We start from the raw sequence: 19,822 nt of genomic DNA on the forward strand, positions 1-19,822 counted from the left end.
TTTTAGGGACACAAAAGAAGTATACCATAGTGTTATCGTTAATTGCAAATGTTTTATATACATCCTCTTGTGAGCAATATTGAGCAATATTTTAGTCTTAACCCCTTCATTAGCAGTTCGTTGTATTTAATTACTGCTTCTTGATAACATCCCAGCTCTACCAAGGCATAAACATTAACATTCTTTAAATGAGCATAACGCATATTCAGATACTGATTATAATGAAGCACCACTAGTTTACCCCATTTATCTGATGGTTTAAACACCAATTCCCTATTTTCACTTAACTTTAATAGACCTTTCCATTCTTCTCTACTTAAATTATATTTGCCTTCTTTCTTGTTTTTATTCACTTTTCAAGCTCTTTATCTGTTGAAAGAAGAAAATTGCTGTATACCCTACACACAGGAATAAAATCACTTTTGTGTCACATTCGTGAATGAAAGCTCATTTCACTTAGATCATCTTCACTGTCCACATTGTTTTCATGAATTACACGTGTATCTTGTGCAAAAAAAGATTTTAAGTACAATTTTCTAATAAATTTAAACACTTTAATTTTCAGTTCATACCCTCTAGGAAAAGCCATGGGAATGAACTTTAAACCTCTGTTTAACAGTACTACATCAGTATCTGATAAAGTACATCCAGACAAATTTACTACATAATCATTATTTACAACATTTAACTCAGTACCGCTTGCCTTTTTTATATGTCTGGAAGTTGGGGTTATATTCCCCATAACTGTCCTGTCCATGTTCATAGTTTCTGGACCTCTTTTTACCATAATTCCTCCCTGGTTCACGACAATTCTTGACCATATAGCCCATGTTAGCTGGTTCACGAAGTCCTGGGAACTTGTTCTCTTCATCGCTGTTATCATTCACAAACGAAGACTCACTGCCTGCTGATGTAATGTCGCCATTGTTTACTTTCCTTCCTGCTTCTTGCTGAAATCTCACCCTCTGCCATTACTTTGACTGGCTAGTTGAAACACTGAATACAGACTTCCGTTCATAATCACGTATATCCCTCTGCAGTTTATCCTTCTTACGAGCAATACGTTCTTTTTCAAAACCTTCTAGATGTAGATGCAGATTCCAATCTACATTAGGCAGAGCTCCTCACTAACTCTCTTTAAGAGAAACCTTGATGAGTGGATGGGAAGCAGAAAGTTTACCCTGGGGATCACTTCAATGGCTCTGCTGGACAGAGGCACAGGGAACTAATCAAAGGGGGCGGCGAAAGCCAAAACATTCCAGCTAGGCTTATAAATGCCTTTGGGCAGATAGCCTAGTACCTACCTATGAACCTATAGGTTCATAGATTCATAGGTAGGTACTAGGCTATTGGCCCTAGGGCCTATATAAGCCTAGCTAAAATGTACCCTGGCTTTTGCCACCCAAGAAAATTATTTTCCTGTGCCCCTGTCGAGCAGAGCCACAGAAATGATCCCCGGGGTGAATTTCCTATCTCCCATCCAATCATCAAGATTTTTCTTGAAGAGTACAAATGAGGAGCTTTGTTTGATATAGATAGGCAGTTTGTTCCAGGGTATGGGAAGTCTCTGGGACAGGAATCTATCCCTCCAGCATGTTATGTTTATTGTGGTGACAAGATTTAGGTCCCTAGAGCGTGTAGCGAGTAGGGATTGGGATTTCTTTAAGTGGAGCATGTCTAAAAGCTCTTGGTTTGACATAGCTTTGTGTGTTAGGCAGAGATCGCCTTTGAGTAGGCGATATGCGACAGAGTAAAGCTGCAGTTTTTAGAGACAGTCTGCGTAGGGCATCTGTTTGAGGCTGGTAATCCTCTTTGTGAGTTATCTCTGCGGCCTTTCCAGTTGTTGTAGATGTCTTGTGAGGTACATACCAAAAGGGGCATTGTACTCTATAATGGGTCTAATGAGTGATGAGTAGAGGGGAACAATTACCTCTTTTTTTCCTGGATGAGAAACCTTTTGTGATGAGGTGCACCATGTAGAAGGATTTACTGACTACTGTGGCGATGTGATTATCAAAGGAAAGACTACTGTCCACCTTGGTCCCAAGGTTTCTTATCACATTTTCGGTGTTAAGTAGACTACCGCCTGTGTGGTAGTTCATGGGTACCGAGTCTTTACCAAAGGGGATGACAATGCACTTTTTGGCACTGAGGTTGAGGCCATGGCTTTGACACCAGGCATCTGTCTCAGTGAGGCCCGTTTGTAAGATGTGCACATTGTTAGGAGTTTTGATTATGGCTTCTAGTTTGCAGTCATATGTGAACTTCATTAGCCAAAGACCATCTTTGTTAGCATGTACTTCAGAGAAGTAGATACCAAACAGGAGATGACCCAGGACTGAGCCCTGTAGTACTCCACTTGTCACTGGTCTGAAGTCGGATTTGGTGTCTGCTACTTTTACAGTGTGAGTTCTGCAGGTGAGCTAGTTGGCAACCCATCTTTTGACATAGGGATTTATACCTAGTTTAGTGAGTTTATCTATAATTTCAGAGTGGGGGATGGTGTCGAAAGTACTGGCAAGATCTAGATCATCTGTGTGAACCACCTTGCCCTCGTCTATGGCTTTGGAGACTGCTTCAAAGAATTCTATCAGGTTTAGGAGACATGATCTGCATTTTACAAACCTGAACTGGGCAGGGTCGAGAGTTTGGAGATTACTAATGTCTTTGTTTATAAGTTCCATGATGATACATTCCATGGCCTTGCAGACTAGGCTCGTCAGGCTAATGGGCCGGTAGTTCCCGGGGTCCATGGTGGCTCCCCCTTTGTGGAGTGGGATAACTGTTGCTGTCCACCATTCAGTGGGCACAAAGCATGAGGTGAGGCTATGATTAAACATGGTACTTAGGTGGGGTGCCAGTTCGCTCTGTAGTTCATGTAGAATGCAACCTGGGATGTTGTCAGGTCCCATGGATGCTGTGTTCTTGGCTTTGGAGAGTGTGTTTTTTACCTGTGCAGCCGTGATTACACGAACTTTGCATTCTTCTGGTATAGAGATGGGCCCTTTAGGGAGTGAGGGGGGGTAAAGTTAGCACTGAACCTATCTGCCAAGATGTTGGCAATATCAGTTGGTTCTGTATATTTAGTGCTATTGTGCTGTAACTCAGAGCAGATCTGAGTGTTGCCATTGAGATTCTTGACATAGTTATAGAATGCTTTGTGGTTGTCTTTAGAATCAGTGGCAATTTTGTTTTCATAACTAGCTTTGGAGGATTTTATGAGGGATCTCAGCTTCTTACTGAGGCTGGCCAGGGTGTTCCTCCAATCATGGGATTTTACTCTTTTTTTGCAACAGTTTCTTTCTTCTGTTGTAGAGTTTGTTTATGGCAGAGGACCACCAGATTGGCTTCATTTTTTTGGAGGATAGCATCTTAGTTCTGTTAGGGATAGCATGATCCATGCACTCATATAAGTGCTTATAAAGTGCAATTGTGTAGGATTCAGCAGTCGTACCTCTATTGTCCGTCTGCATGGGTGTCATGAAGTTTGCCACTTCTGTCTTAAGAAGCATGAAGTTGGCTTTGGAAAAAATTTTTATGGTAGTTTCCCTAATGGGGGGTGGGAACAGGATGTGGATGTCTAGGATTATTAGCTTGTGGTCGGATCTGACCAATGAGGAATTGACCTTTGCTGTGGAACACCGGTCACCCATGTTGGTAATGACCAGGTCTAGGATTTTGCTGCCCCTGGCGGGAGTGTGGATAAGTTGATCCAAGGCATTGGAATTTATGATATCCAGAAAATGTTGAGCAAAAGAGTTGGTACATGAGTAGTTTTCCAAGTTAATGGTGGGGTACTTGAAATCGCCCATTATTAGGGTGTTGGGTTGTACCCTAATATTTTCAAGTGCATCTAGAAATTGGGAATCCTGGGGATTGTGGTCTTGCCCAGAGTTAGTTGCACTTGGATAATCTTGGATGCATTATGCTGAGCAACTAGCCTGGAGGTGTAGGTATCCTTAATAAATATGGACACGCCTCCACCTTTAGTGTTTCGGTCCAGGTTAGGTGGCCGAAAGGTGTGGTATGAATTACAGCCTGGTAATGCAGGGGTGCTCTCTGGAGCCTTGAACCAGGTCTCTGACACTACACAGATGTCGATGTTCTCCATTTTAAGGAGTGCCTTGAGTGAGTGCATTTTGACTTCTAGCATTAAGTAGCATTACCCTCAGATTTTGCTTGCTTGTACCTGTTACGGTGGTGAATTTGTCATTTGAACCTTGCCTAAAAAAAGGCACTATAGGGGTAGCAAGAGCCTTAGTCAGTATCCGGAATCCCAAGGGCGACAAGTGCAGGCCATCACTGGCAAAGCATTGTGGTCTGTCGATCTTGTCATCCCAGGCAGACAGATACTGGATCCCCTTAGAATGACACCAGAAGCTTAGCTAATTGTTGAAGTCAATCATTTTCTCCTTGTACTGTGGTACCATTCTGGGTGATGGCAGGATGCTACTCAGGGCTAGGGTCATACCTGCCTGGGCTATAAGATCGGAGAGCTCCTCTATGTCACTTTTCATGTAGTCCAGGGAGGTACATCTCAGGTCATTCACACCAACATGGACAATGACAGAGTCATATTTGTACTTGTTGTGGAGTGACCTGAATGCGTGCATTATGTGGCGGATCCTGGCACCTGACAGGCAGCTATATATATGTATATACATATATATATATATATATATATATATATATATATATATATATATATAGATATTTATTAGCAGTATGCACCCTCAACATTGTCTTTCGAATGTAGTGAAAGGACAAGTATGCAGGATGTCTACGCTGCATACTGAAGATGCTGCTTACAGGGAGGCCACTGATGACCTCTGCTCCAGGTTTGCTGAGAGAGGTTATTCATTGTTTGAGGTGAAAGAATATGTAAATTACATTGTTAAAGAATATGTAAACTACCACTGAACCAGGCGAGACATTCAGGTACTCTCGCAGCCTACCTTAATATCATATCACCACTTATATCTGCAACAATATCTACCGACTTTGCTGATTCCCGCAACAGGACTCAGCCTATTGCTCAGCTATTACACTTCCTATACATGTGAAAAATTTAAGTACCCAGTCTCTAATTAATTTCTTTATCTGCTTTGCACCCACTGCATGAAGTGTCCTATATAAATTCTGCTAGCTGAAAACTACTCTATGGAATGTTCACATGTATATACACTGTATTGCTTGTATATCTTTGATTTGAGAATGATTACTTATGCACTGTCTTTTTTCACCAATTGTATAAACTGAAAATAATATGTACTAAATGTCTTTATTAATGTAAATTCTGTATTATATGTGAAATGTCTTGTATGTGGAGCTTTTCTCCCCGGGACTCCACTGAAAATGGGCACCTCTGGGCCAGCTGGACCATCCCAGTAAACAAATGCAAATAAGTAAAGAAATAAATACTGAGCATGTTGATAGAGAGAATGTTGTACATCCATACTATTCAAAGAATAGGAGATCTGATACACACTTAAGGAGGCGTAATGGTAATACCAGGATTAATTTGACCTATTCTAGTGACATTCATAATGTGCATGGTATTATCAACAAGCACTGGCCTGTACTTTTAACTGATGCTAAGGTCAGGAATGTTGTGGGTGATAGTCTGACCTATGCATATAGGAACAATCCATTAAAAAGGTTTCTTTGTTATGAACACAAGAGGTGTTATAAGAGATCTAGGAACACAGGTTGACAGGAACCTCTCTTTTCACCACCACATTGCCACTGTGGCCAGAAAGTCCTTCTATGTGGCACTTCTTATTACTAAGGGTTTTGCATCCAGGAGGAAAGAGGTCATTGTCTCCCTCTACTCTTCCCTCATTAGGCCAATCATCGAGTACAATGCCCCATTTGGCATGTACCTCACTAGACACCTGCAACAACTGAACAGGCTGCAAAAGTATCTCACAAAGAAGAAGATCCTAGTCCTTAAACACTTGTCCTATATGGACAGACTCAAAATAACTCTGTCTATTCTCTATCTCTTATCGCCTGCTTAGAGGCAATCTCCGCTTGGCATACAAAGCCATGTCTGATCCAGCTCTGTTAGAAATGCTACATCTAAAGAAATCCCAATCCCTCCGCACCACATGCACCAGAGACCTCGACCTCATTACCACAATCAACAGAACAAGATGGAGGGACAGGTTCATAACCCACAGACTGCCCATGCTCTGAAACAGACTTCCCATACATGTCAAACAGAGCACCTCACTGACTTTCTTCAACAGAAATCTTGAGTGGATGGGAAATAGAAACTTCACCCTGGGGATCATTCCAGTAGCTCTACTCGACAGAGGCACTGGGAACTAAAGTCAGATGGCAATATGCCAGGGTGATCCTATGAGCTAGGCTTGTAAAGGCACCAGGGCCATTAGTCTAGTACACACCTATGAATCTATGAACCTATGCTATGTTTAATGGTAACAGAAGTGACTATGTACACTCTGATAGGCTACGGATGTCTCCCTGCTGATCATGTAAAGCATGTTGCTCTATTTCTGAAGAAAAAATGTTTTACTCATCCCGTGACTAAGAATGTTTTTGTACCTAAGTGTTATACTGATTGTAGATCTTCTAATTTGGTGTATTTGGCTATATGTCAACAGTGCTCTAGTTTCTTCTGCTGGGATGACCAACCATCCTTTTAAGGAATGGATTTTAGAGAATTTGGGTGAGATTAGGAACTATTGTTTAACCACACAAGCATCCTCCAAAAGGGCCTCATAGAAACAGACAACTGGTGCCAGAGCCATGGCCTCAAGCTAAATGCCAAAAAGTGTATAGTCATCCCCTTTGGCAAAAACAAAGTGCCCACATATTACCACATAGGTGGTAATCCATTAAGTACAGAAGAAGTAATTAAGGACCTGGGGACCCAAGTTGATAGCAATCTCTCATTTGACAACCACGTGGCCAAAGTGGTTAGAAAAACATTTTATATAGCCCACCTAATCATGAAGGGATTCACATCTAGATCAGGGGAGGTCATTGTGCCTCTTTACTCATCCCTCATCAGGCCCATAATTGAGTACAATGCCCCTTTTGGGAAGTACCTTACCAGACACCTGCAGCAACTGGAAAGGCCCCAAATGTACCTCACCAAGAGGATCAAAGGGCTCAAACAGATGCCATATGCTGCCCGGTTAAAGAAACTCCAGCTCAACTCAGTGGCATACCACCTGTTCAGAGGCGATCTGTGCCTGACGTATAAAGCCATGTCCAACCCGGAATTAATGGACATGCTGCACCTCAAAAAATCCAAATCCCATCGAGCTACGCGCTCAAGAGACTTGAACCTCAGCACTGAAATAAATAGGGCATGCTGGAGGGACAGATTCATAACCCAGAGGCTCCTTTCACTCTGGAATAAAATCCCAGTCCAGGTTAGGCAGAGTCCCTCATTGACTCTCTTCAAGAGGAATCTTGATGAGTGGATGGGAGATCATAGGTTTACCCCGGGTATCACTTCTGTGTCACTGTTAGACAGAGGCACAGTATACTAACCTCGAAAAAGGGCATAGCAAAATAAATTTAAAATGGGTGGCGAAAGCCAAACACATTCTGGCTAGGCTTATAAATGCCCTAGGGCAGATAGCCTAGTATGAACCTATGAACCTATGAACCTATAATGCCCTTGCCTCACATATAAATTATTTTAATGACCACATTTTTAAGTTTTTAGTCCCACAGCTGTTTGTTGAAGGTGTTCGGGGTGGGGATGTTGTCAATCAAGTAGAGGCTAAAGAACAGTCCTTCTTTCCTCAAAGATGGCTCTGATCTGGGGCTGTAGTCTACAACTTCATGTGGCTTGTAGTCTGTGACAAAGATAAATTTATACTCCTACACAGTTAAATACAAAGGGCTTACAGGGCTTACACCTGCAGACTTTTTACTAACACGTCTCATTCTGTCACAAACTAGTGTCTTTTTATGTGTATGAACAATGTGTTTGGATGTGCCATGGCATAGCAGTGGCCTTTTCACTTTGAAGTTAAAGTAGCTCCAAGCAAACTGAAATTTCATCTACAACAAGCTGGGTTTCTCCATTAGAATCAATATGGCATAGAATCACCAGAAATTAAACAATCATTCTGTCTTACTGCATACCAAAGGCTGTCATTTTGCTAAGGGCTTTAGTTTCCTGTGTGATTTCTGTACAGTGTTAGCCAGTTCATAAAATCAGTACATCTCCCATCTCCCTCTCCTCCACTTGTCCCAAACCTTTATAAATGCATTTACAGAGTTCCTTTGCACCACCCATTTCAGTAGCCTTTCCATGGATCCATAATTACCTCAGTGAACAAGTACTTTCAGAGTTACAGTCAATAGTACTCTCCTACACTCTGAATAGTGGAGAAAACCAGCACTGAAAAACGGAATGGTGAGGTCAAAAGTTCAAACTTTAATAGTAAGTGCTTTTGTCCAAGTAGAAAGACTTCTTCAGAATAACCAACACTTCTAACATCCCACATATATGTAACAAAACCTTAATGACATCATCATTAAATCAGCTTAATTAATCAATTAATACATATATTATCTTAACAAGTTATAACAATAAATAAGTAAATTGTCCAAAATTAAAAACACTAACAATTTAAAAATACCTGAAATAAAAATAAAAATTAAATAAAAAAAATCATAATTTCAGAGACCACAATTTCAACACACTGCTAACTGAAACATTATCATTCAAGCCAGGGAATAATGTTGCTGCCAATAGGAGTTGCCACTATAATATCTATATTCTAAAAAAAGTCTGCCAGTCACCCCCTTTTAAAGAAGGGAGAACCTTTTCAAGTTTTAAAAAAACTGAAGGCTTCAAAATTAATACATAATAAGGAATGCATAAATAGGGCATTATTAGCATCACCCTTTCATATAATATACAAGGGCTCATAAATTCTACATATAAGCGGTCTTTCAGTTTTACCCACGTGAAATGCCTGACAAGATTTACAACAGGCCAAGTAGATTAACTTGCTGTATTACAATTATATTTACCTTTACAGTAAATATACTTGGGGTAATTAGTTATATTAATTTTATCACCCACATAAATAAAAGCTTCAGTATGAACATCTACAACATATTTCCATAGTCCAATTCATATTAGCATCACTAACATTTCCTTCCAAAATATTTTTACTATTTTTAACTCTGTTATATATAAATCTCATTTTTGTTTATGATTATAAACCTTTGCCTTCCAATTATGAATTATAATCTCCTTAGCTTTATTATTTTTGTTATTAAATGGTAAGACCTTTATCAAAAACAGCAGTGGGGGTAGCAGCACCATCATTTCTCAGTTTTCCTCTTCCAAAATTGGTTAAAATTGGTGTCCCATTCAGAAATTATTTCCTTCTCTATATCCTCATAAACTTTTGCAGGATACCCTCTATGAAATAACATCTGTTTTAATCCATTTAATTCTTCCAAAAATGTATTTGGTTTAGATACCATCCACGATAGTTTTACCATCTGACCTTTCACTAAACTATATTTTTGCCTGAAAGGGTGGTGAATACTATTGAATAAATAAGAGTTGGAAAACATGGGTTTACAATAAATAATTGATTCATATTTCATATTTTCTTTATTTTTATATAATAATATATCCAAATTGTTCATACTAACAGCATGCCAACTATATGTAAAACTTAAAAATTAATTTGATGAATTAATAAATAATAAAAACTGATGTAGCCTGTCCACAGAGTCATTCCAGATTAAAAATATTTCATCCAAAAACCTAGAATAGAATTTAATATTCTCCATGAAATGAGATGTAAAAATCAAGATGGAACCCTTGGCTAAATATATCAGTTTTAAGTCAAAGCACTTTTTTTGATGACAAAATACATTTCCTTCAGGATTCATGGAATTTCTTACAATTGGTTAGTGATATCCAATTTGGCAATATCCAATTTTCTTACTATCGACATGAAATATTTATTTTCTACCATACCATATGATACTGGTCTAGAATGGTTTACACAAGCTCTTAACTTCCCATGAAAAATGAACAAGTTATAAACATCTCTGTTGTCGCAATATAAACTTGTATCACTACAATATTGAATGGGTTGCCCTATAATCTGATTGAGATCATTCTATCATTTTCTGGGTTGTAACCAAGTGCCTTTTATTAATGATAGTAGCTTCTCCATTAAGTGCTTTTAATTCTGGAAATATTTTCAGATGAGAAAGTGATGACATCACTACAGCTAAATCCTGGTTCTGATATGTATGCAAGCAATATGTCAAGACAAAGTCAAGCTTATCACTCCTGTACAACATATAATTTGACAAAGGAGGTAAGAAGACTTTCACAGTATTGAATAAGCAGCTAACGCCACAGATAGCCATGTATGTATGGCTTCAAGGTTGTTTGTCACAAGTAGATACATGCCATTGCATCATGGGGAAAAAGTGAAGTCAATAGAGTAGCTCTGGCATGGAAAATCACTTTCCTTCGGTAGATCACCTAAGCAGAGCATGCACATTGTAAATAGTAAAGAACCCAGAATAGAACTTTGTGGAAACCAACATTCAAAATGATAGAAAGAGGAAATGTTGAGTCCAGAGCAGACTATATGGATATGGTTAGACAGTTCAGAAGTAAACCAGTTAAGAACTGTAGAAGAAATTCCACAGTAAGATTGTAATCATGCTAAGATGCCATGGTACACTGTGTCAAAAGCAGCATCAAAGCATGTGGAACATCCCAGTTTTACTGGTCTTAAGGCTGGCTGGGCCTATAAGGTTTTGCAACACATTCAGAAAGTTAAATTTGAAACCATAACTAACACAAGAATCCAAATGCTAAATAGTTAAGAAAGTTGTACAAAAAATCCCTAAACTTGCAGTCATGGAATAAAGTCAAAATGAGTGGAATAGCCTGACTGTGCTAGTTACAGTTTGCAGTGACTTCAGACAAATCACTAGTTAATGAACTCTGAAATACTGGGCAAAGCTAGGTTTCTGACCATTTTGGAAATAACCAAATGCCATTGGCGAATTCCATTAGCCACAGAAGGTAAGTGAAACATGGCATTTTCTACAGCAGATGGACTCTTCCCTTACAGGACCCTGTCTTTTGGTCCCCATAAAACCCTTGAAACATTTATTTACTTATTCATTCATTCATTCATTCATTCATTCATTCATTCATTCATTCATTCATCAAAGAGGCTTATTTACAAAATACTTACATCTTGTACCAGATATGCAGCAGCCTACTCAGATAATATACTAATATTTTCTGAAGAATGAGAAATTAATCTCCCTAAAGTTTAAGCCATTTTAAATGCACTGTATCAAGTTGCCAAAAAGCTGACAAAACAGAAGTAATAGAAAACTGGCCCAAACTGACACTAAAAACAAGTTAAAGCATTTTAAGATTAGGTTAGTCATTTCCTGTTTTCATCCCTTGCAGCAAATCATTAGCTGCTCAAGTTCCTCTCTTCATTCACTGGGTCTCCCAGACCCCCTTCAGCCTCTGTAGCTCAATATAACCCTTGTCAAGGAGGGAGATGGAAATCAAGGGTGGTGGTAAAGAGTCACACCGGAGTGTGATAGCAGTGTGTTTGAACTCCCTTTACTTTGCTAGCCTTGGCAGCTCCACAGTTGACAGAGCTGTAGCTTATTATTATAGTGCCTGATCTAGCTCCCCTCAAGCTGATGCTTAAAAATTTCATTGCTTAATTTCTCCTGAGGCAAGACAGGTTCTGTTCCTGCATGCTGCTTAACTCTTTATTCACAAAAAAGTATTTTCTACTTTTAAAAACTGTCCCGACTTCTAATTTCTCATCTGTACCAATATTTAGAAATGCTGGTATGGAAATAATGATTCTACTGCACTACTTCAGATCCCAGACCCTAATACCATGTGCCCCACCCCAGGTATGCTAATGATGATCGCTGCTCTTGGAAGGTGTACGTGTGCTTCCACACATGTGCCATCTCTTAGCTGAAAAGCTCACCCTTGATGAGACATGGAGCTGGCCAGGCCCATATGAAGCAAATTGCAGTGGGCCTTTAGAATCCACCCCTCACAGGTGTGTGCCAGTGCTTCTCATCAAATGTGGATCATCTGCCACACAGTAAATGCTTTATCCCTATGCACCACATGGCTAACACAGACCAGGCTAGATGACATAATATTTATGTACTGATGCTGGAACTGTTCACCAGAATGGGAGGAGCTAAAAGTTTCACTCACCACCCCCTCATGTCACTGTACTGATGCTGAAACTGATCACCAGAATGGGAAGTGCTAAACACATCACTCACCACTCCCCTCATGTCATTATAGTGCTTGTGCTATCACTCATCATTGCACCTGAAGCCACTGTGCAGATGCTGGAACTGCTCACCAGAATAGGTAGTGCTTGCAGTATCACTCACCTTCCCACCTCTGATGCTGAAACTGATCACTTTTTCAGTACAGCTCATTAAAGTCTACATATTTCTATTTGATAATATGCTTACATGTTTCTATAAATGTCATACACTGTTTTTTTAAACGTGTTCCTTCTTAGTATGCCACATTCCTATTGGAAGGGGAAAGACGTTTGTACTATTTGGTATTCAAATTTTATGCTAATTAGATGTGAACTTTTTTGGCTTGATGCTCCATTTTCAAGTGCCTCTGTACTTATTTTTAATGTCTGCAGGTTAAGAGGTATGGTCAGGTGCATAAATCGGAGGGGATATGACCACGACTATAGTACATACACAGGCAGAGGCTGTACATTCATCAGGATCAGCATGCAGTGTGTCCTTTCAGGGTAAACATACATGGTCTCATGGTTCTGCAGCTTCCCAGCCAGGGAAAGTCACAACACCATAAGCCAATGTCACTGGTGGACTGATTACAGGAGTTTCTCTTCACATATGAAAGATGTGGTCCTTGACTACCCACAACCTTCCAGAGAGTTCACTTCCCATCTCCTAATGTTGCACCCACTTGTCACCATGTTCCTAAACCTCTGATAATGATAATGCCCTCCCCACATCTTACCCTGCACAATTATGGTGTCTAATACATACCATGACCTCCAGACCCTGGTTGTGGTACGTATGCAGCATTGTGTTCTGTGTTATGGCTCATTGTTGTGGACCAGATGCCACTTTTTTTTTTTTTGCTTCTTGTAATGTACTGTACCCACCTCTGCCTTGGCTATGGTACTGCAGGTGCATGCTCCTTCCCTCACACTCCCACCCTACTGATCTGCTACTACTCTGACTGGCATGGAAGGCCCTGCCATGATGTTTGCTTGCTGCTCCATCTGACAGTGCTGAGTTGTGAAGTAAGGTACACAAAACATAAATTTAGCTGCAGATGTCTAAACTGTAATGCAATGCCCCTCATGACATGTCTAAACAAAATAAACATCCCTTCAACTAGCCAGATATACAGTCCACTATATTTTGTTTCTGCATTGGCTACATTATAAGCCATTTCCTGCATTGTCTGGGGGACTGTAGATGAAAGTCATCATCCAGTAGTCTATGACATATTCAGCATTGCTTGTAACACACAATGTATATGTGATCTGTTTTGTACTTTCAAAGTATCTGTGCATTTAGACTTGTTTATCTGGTGTGTGTGTGTGAGTGTGTACCTATCAGCCAGATGACCATGTGGGAAATCTACTCAATGGAACATTTGGTGTAGGTTGGTCAAGTGCCATATATTTGAATTGTGGGAATTACCTCAGTGCCACACAGATGAATTATAAATAAAGCCCTAGGCATCATTACAAATGATCTTGCACTTTAGCAAATGCAGACCATTCCTGCTGATGATTTGTAAGCTATTTGAACTAGGTGGGACCTTGATAACAATGTGTTTGTAATCTATGACACCCAGGACCTCAGGGGAAAGGGGCTGTGTTGTAAAATGCCCACATGATGCTGGTTCTTTCCTCTACAGTCCCGGGAACCAAATATGCTCCTACACATATTGTGGCATTAATGTTGACAGTCTTGTTTAGGCTTCATGAATATATACCTAATCTGTGGCTCCAGGATGCTGAAAGTTCTTGTTGTTAAGATAGTTAAGGCTACTCGTACCTTATTATCTATAGAAATGGATTTATCATTCACGCCCTTGATTTCATGTGTGGGTGACACAGTTTTAGATTAGCTATTTTACATACTGTCTGGCTAAATGAACATAGTCCATTGTTGGTCTGTGAGATGGTGGTACAGTAGGTACTCTTTGCACCTCCTCCACTGGAGCAAATGACAGTGGCATGCAGCACTGTAGGCTTTGGTTCTGATGGCAACTTCTAACACATGCTGCTGATTTACTGCTCTTGCTAATTGTAGCTCTGCTTCAATCATGTATACTATCAGCGATGGTGTTCAAAACATGTATGCACAGCAGTACAGCACATTCATTGTATAAGTTCAGAATCAGTCCACTGTTTTAATTGTCATCATTTGTTGTGTGCCTCATTTGCATGGAGTTTCATGTATCCATGTCATTATGCCCTTATTACCATGTCACATATGCTGCTTTGCTCCAGGTATGACCACCCTGTGTGGGTCTTTATATCCCCACACATTGTCTGTTGCTACTAACAGCACTAATATTTACTGTGCTAGTCATCTATGAATCCTAGCTATATTCTCATCCTACTGTCAAGTAGAAAATAAGAACTCTGTATTACTTGGGCTATGTGACATGCAGAATACCACTTTACTTCCTGCATTTTCCTAAACAGTTTATCACCTTCCTATTTGTGGTTTGTGTATGCTAATGGATTTGCATTATTTTTATTAGCATTATTTTCATGTATGTGATAAACCGACATTTATTTGTACTTGTACCTGTGTTAATTTGATTTCCTTTCTAGTTCTGTTATTTGACTTCAGGAAAAGCCTTTCTCTGGCACTCATGCAGAGTTAATTTACTGAAATCAAATGCACATTTCTAATTCCTTGCCTCCTAATTTATTATTTCAGCATTTGCCCTTTTGAAATTAATTGCCACTAACAAACCTTTATTTGTTGGTCAGTTTGTCTGCATCGTCACATTTGCGGCTTGTGATTACTCTCCCACAATAGATAACAGTGGCTCTAATAGTTTGTCAGGTGTGTCAATTAATACAGTGTGCAATGTTCTTTGTTCTCACTGCTTGGTTCCTTAATTAATTGTTTCGACCTTTGAATGTGGAGTATATCACAAAATTACTACTATAATTTATTGTTTGACCACATTTTATGCCATACCATATCTGAAATGCTTATATCACCCACTGTTACAGCATTCCCTTTTCTGAATTATGCACTGTTTAATTCAGTATCACAATATTATTTTATTCTGTGCTGGCTGGAGGCCTGCACAATAATTGGGCATTATAATACATTTTATTTTAGAGTTAGGCCTCACATCTCAAATGATCTAGTTTGAATGCATAGCTAAAGATCTCCTGCTTTCTTTCTGAACTCAGGATGCATTATTGGTATACTAGCTGAACCTTTATGTACACACTGCCTCTAATTTACTATATTTTTGGTGTGTATATATTTATTTCTACCTCACTGCAAAGTAAGTTGCATGATATTTTTATGTACAACATGTAGATGGGCTTATCATGACATTGACAAACTATCTGAAATTAGGGCAGCATAATATGAGGTCGTTCTTCGTTCAGTAATTTTAATGAAATACAAACATTAACAGCAAAGTTAACAGTAAAGGAGGACATATTATGACTTCATTGCTCTTGACTGCATTTTAATGCAAAAGCAAATGCTTATGAGAGAGTGCAAACCTTTACCTGCTCCTACAGCTAGAAGATGAATGCAATGTGTATGTTTGCCATCTGTGTACATATACTGTACATATGTACATTATGTGCACATATTTATGTATGTGCACATAAAACAGAAAGAGTAAGAGAAGAAGAGAACAAAGAGAGAGGGAGAGAGAGATACCTGGAACAAATCCATCCATGCATTAACAACCCCTTTTCACATTTCTGCACATGGGTTTTGGGTGTCACTTCAACAGTGACAATCATCTACAGCCAATGTTCACAATTTCAAAAGTGCAATAATAAATAATAAAAATAAATAATGAAAAATAATTCTACCTACAAGAATATTAAGAGAAACCATTTCTTTTTGTTTGGTATTTTTTTAGTTGGCTATCTATCCTGCACACATATAAGCATCTTACATTTGTTTTTATCTAATTGCATGTGTAACTGATTTTCCTTCTTTAACATTTAATAATTAGGTAAGTAAATTGATGAAATGACTATTTTTGGCCACAACACTGCTCAGAGACAGCTGAGAATACAAAGTAAAGCAAGATACATAGCATAGCCTGCCAACAGATAGTTTACATATCTATAGCTTACACATTTAGTAATACTTAATCAGAAAGGCAGTGCATATGGTCGAAGGAGAAGTGACCTGGAAGAGAGGAAGAGTTAAATTTGTTGCTTACATATTCTCCTCAGTAAATAGAAGAAAAACTATGAAAACATAGACAGTGTAAAACTGATAGGCTTAGCAAACAAAAGCTTTACAGTAGGTAGGCAGATTAGACACACAGTGTCTTCAAATGCCTTGGTCTAACCTGTAGAAGCAGAACAACTATAAAACGTTATAAAATTAAGGGGGAGTAAGAATGCCTGAAAGGTTTAGAAGGATAGCACAAGACAGGGAACTAACCAAGCTAGTGAGGACAGAAACAATTGTGTGTGTATGGGAGGGGAGTAGGATAATGGAACAGGAAGTCTAAGTTGAGCCCTTATAGTACAACAAGACATTTCCAAAAGTTTTCCAGAATGTAATAAATCTAAATGCTGGAAGATTTAGCATTCGACATTGCAGGAACAAGTTAATAAAAAGTTCTTTTGGATATAGAAAAATAGAAATATGGGTAAATAAATGAGTTCTTGAGTCATGTGATCTAAGTGAAAAAGAGGCTGTAAGAGTTTGCAGCTTGATAGTTAAAGGAAGGCAGATGGTGAGGAATAGAAGCTTATAGACTGTGGAAGACAGAAGAAGGGAGGCTCCTCTATTGATAGGATGGAGACAGTAATAGATAAAGTAGTCAAATACTGCAATGAAATGAATCCACAAAATGCAAGGAAAGCTTTTTGCAAGGATAAGGTATTTTGGTAGTTAGCAGCAGCCATAAGGAGTGCATATTTGAGTTTGGGAATTAGAATTTTTCTTTGTCACAGGAGTCTGAGGTTCTAGTGCATTTCTGAGCTTGTTTTATTCAGGACAAGTCTCTAGTTACAGTAACATGGACTATTAAACATATTTAGCCTGACAGGATAGTCCTCTTCTCTGAAGTGGTGTGACCTAGGAGCGAATTTGCTCCCTTCAAAAATGCATTTTAGTTATTTTTAGTTTAAAAATGTTTTGTGGTTAGAAATATGATTAACTGTGCCTTGAAATTAAAAAAGCTATTTGCACCAGACCTTTTTTGGTTTCCATCTACTGAGTTGTGACCTTCATTGAGATCACCAGTTGGTCAGTAACATCAATTTACTGTCTTTTGAGACAAGAGTTCCATAAATGGGCTTATGTTCCTCCACTTATTCAAGTCTGACCAAGGATGCTCATGCTTTAACTGCAGTCTGCTACAAACATGTTCTGAAATAAGACACTGCAACTTTTTCAACAAAATGGTATAAGAATTGCAGCTCAGCAAAATTATGCTTGAAAAAAATCACATACTTTCAAAATAGATAAGGTTAATAGTCTTGTGTGACTTGTGTCCCAGACCTTTCCATAAGTTCTCCTGGGGGGGGTTATTGTGACACTGAGTGGTCATTAGCCACCCCAGAAAAAATGAAACAGTAATGAGTGGTTCACTTCTCTTGAAATGCCCCTTCAGTGATTTGGCCACTAATTAATTTTTACTAACGGAGTGGCTGGATAACTTGCACCTCATGCCACTGGACAGAATAAGGAGAATGGCTATTTTATTAAATGATTTACACACACGTTTGATATTTGTATTTTGAAGGCATTTGCTGAAAAGGAGGAGCCAGTAAAATGACCGAGTGCCATTGCTATAACTGATGCACTGCACACATTTAAACTGCTGCATCATGCTAAGCAAATGTAGCAAGAAAGGATTCATGAGTGCACTGTTTGTTGCTTTGCTAAATTTGACCATACCTCTTGTAGTATCTGTAAGGCATTTGCGCCTAAAACATTCAAAAGCCATTTGTCTTCCCTGGTCATTTATCTTGAAAACCAATGGCTTAGACATTTAGACCAGGGTTCCATGAAGGAATCCTTTAATCCCAAGATCCTCAGATTCTTTAGCTGTTCAGCCTCCACCAAACACCCCTTTGGAAGCAGGTAATTGCTCTGTAGGTCATTCAGTGTTTACATCGGATTCATCCATCATGACCCTGCTGGAGGCCAGCATAGATCTGTATTTTCACATGTCCTCTGTGGCTGTGCAGGCATCTGCTCCAGATGTCAAGGAGGAGCCATGGTTGATTATCTCAGAGGGTCCTAGAGAGAGTCTGCAGATATTCATCCTAGAGGAAGTTCTGGGTTCTCTTCTCAAATCTAGCCAAGGGTCAGATCCTCCAGTATTTGTTAGGGCTGATGTCTCTTCTAAGAAAAGACAAAAACTGAAGCATGTTTCAGCCTGTCCTATGGATCTTCAAAGTGAATGGCAGGAGTTTACTCAGGGCTTGTTCTCTGCCTTAATGGCCCTAAAGCCTTCTCAAGGGGTTTCAGCACCTTGTCTTCCTTGGACCACTACCCTTCCTAAATTTTTAGGGAATCAAATTCCTCGGATGAGGATTCCCTGTTTGGTGAGTGGTCTTTGTCCTATTCTTCACAGATGCCTTCACATTTGGCTTATAGTTCTGATGAAGAGTCTATTAACCCTGAGTCTCCTTTTGAGGAATTGTCCTTTGGGGACACAATTGCTAGGATAATGGAATTCTTTAAGTGGGATTCTCCTCAAGTATCGGATGTTCAGAGAAGATATTATGAGTTGCTTCAGGTGGATACTCCTAAACCATTGTCAGTTCCTCAAGTGTTGGCTGCCTTGTTATATATTTTCTTTGCTGCTTCCAAGTCTCCTGATTCTCAGCCTCCAGCTCCTAAGGAACCTGATAGGTTTCATAAGGTTCATGAGGATCGTCAATTGTTATTTGAATGTCCTTCTGCTTATCCTACTGTGCTGTCAGTCTTCTTCTGACAAACCTTCTAAGCTTTTGCCTTCTAATAAGGATATCAGGGTGATAGAGAGGATTAGAAAAAAGTTTATACTGCCACTACTTTGGCCTTTATGGCTATTAATTATCAGACCCACATGACCAGGTATGCTCTGACCTCGAGTGCTCAGAATTGTTAGGTTATCTCTGTCTCCCTGATTCTGATGGCAAATACTCTGTCTCATCTTTTTAGGTTCTGCTTCTCAACTGGCTTGCCACTCTATTAAATGTAGCTATGATGCTGATGACACCTTTTCTAGGGCTGTGGCTTTTTGGTCCATCATGAGGCGTTATTCTTTGCTTCATCTCCAGTCTTTTCCTGAGGATATTAAGGTCAAGTTGTGGGATAGTCCTTTGGTTAATACTCATCTTTTTGAGACTGCTAACTTCTTTAAGTCTCTTCAGGAGAAAGTCAAATCCTTGCAAGACCTTAAACATATTTTAGTCTCTCCTATCCCTAAGTTCCAGAGGAATTATCAGCTTTTGTTCTCAGGCAACCACAAAGGGGCTCTAAGGGCAGGAAGGGTAGGAGGCAGGCACCCTCTGCTAAGGCTTCTCAGATTTCTGTGGCC

This window comes from Protopterus annectens, chromosome 7.part0 (genome assembly GCF_019279795.1).
Source record: "Protopterus annectens isolate FY-2018-M chromosome 7.part0, PAN1.0, whole genome shotgun sequence".
Lineage (NCBI taxonomy): Eukaryota > Metazoa > Chordata > Ceratodontiformes > Protopteridae > Protopterus > Protopterus annectens.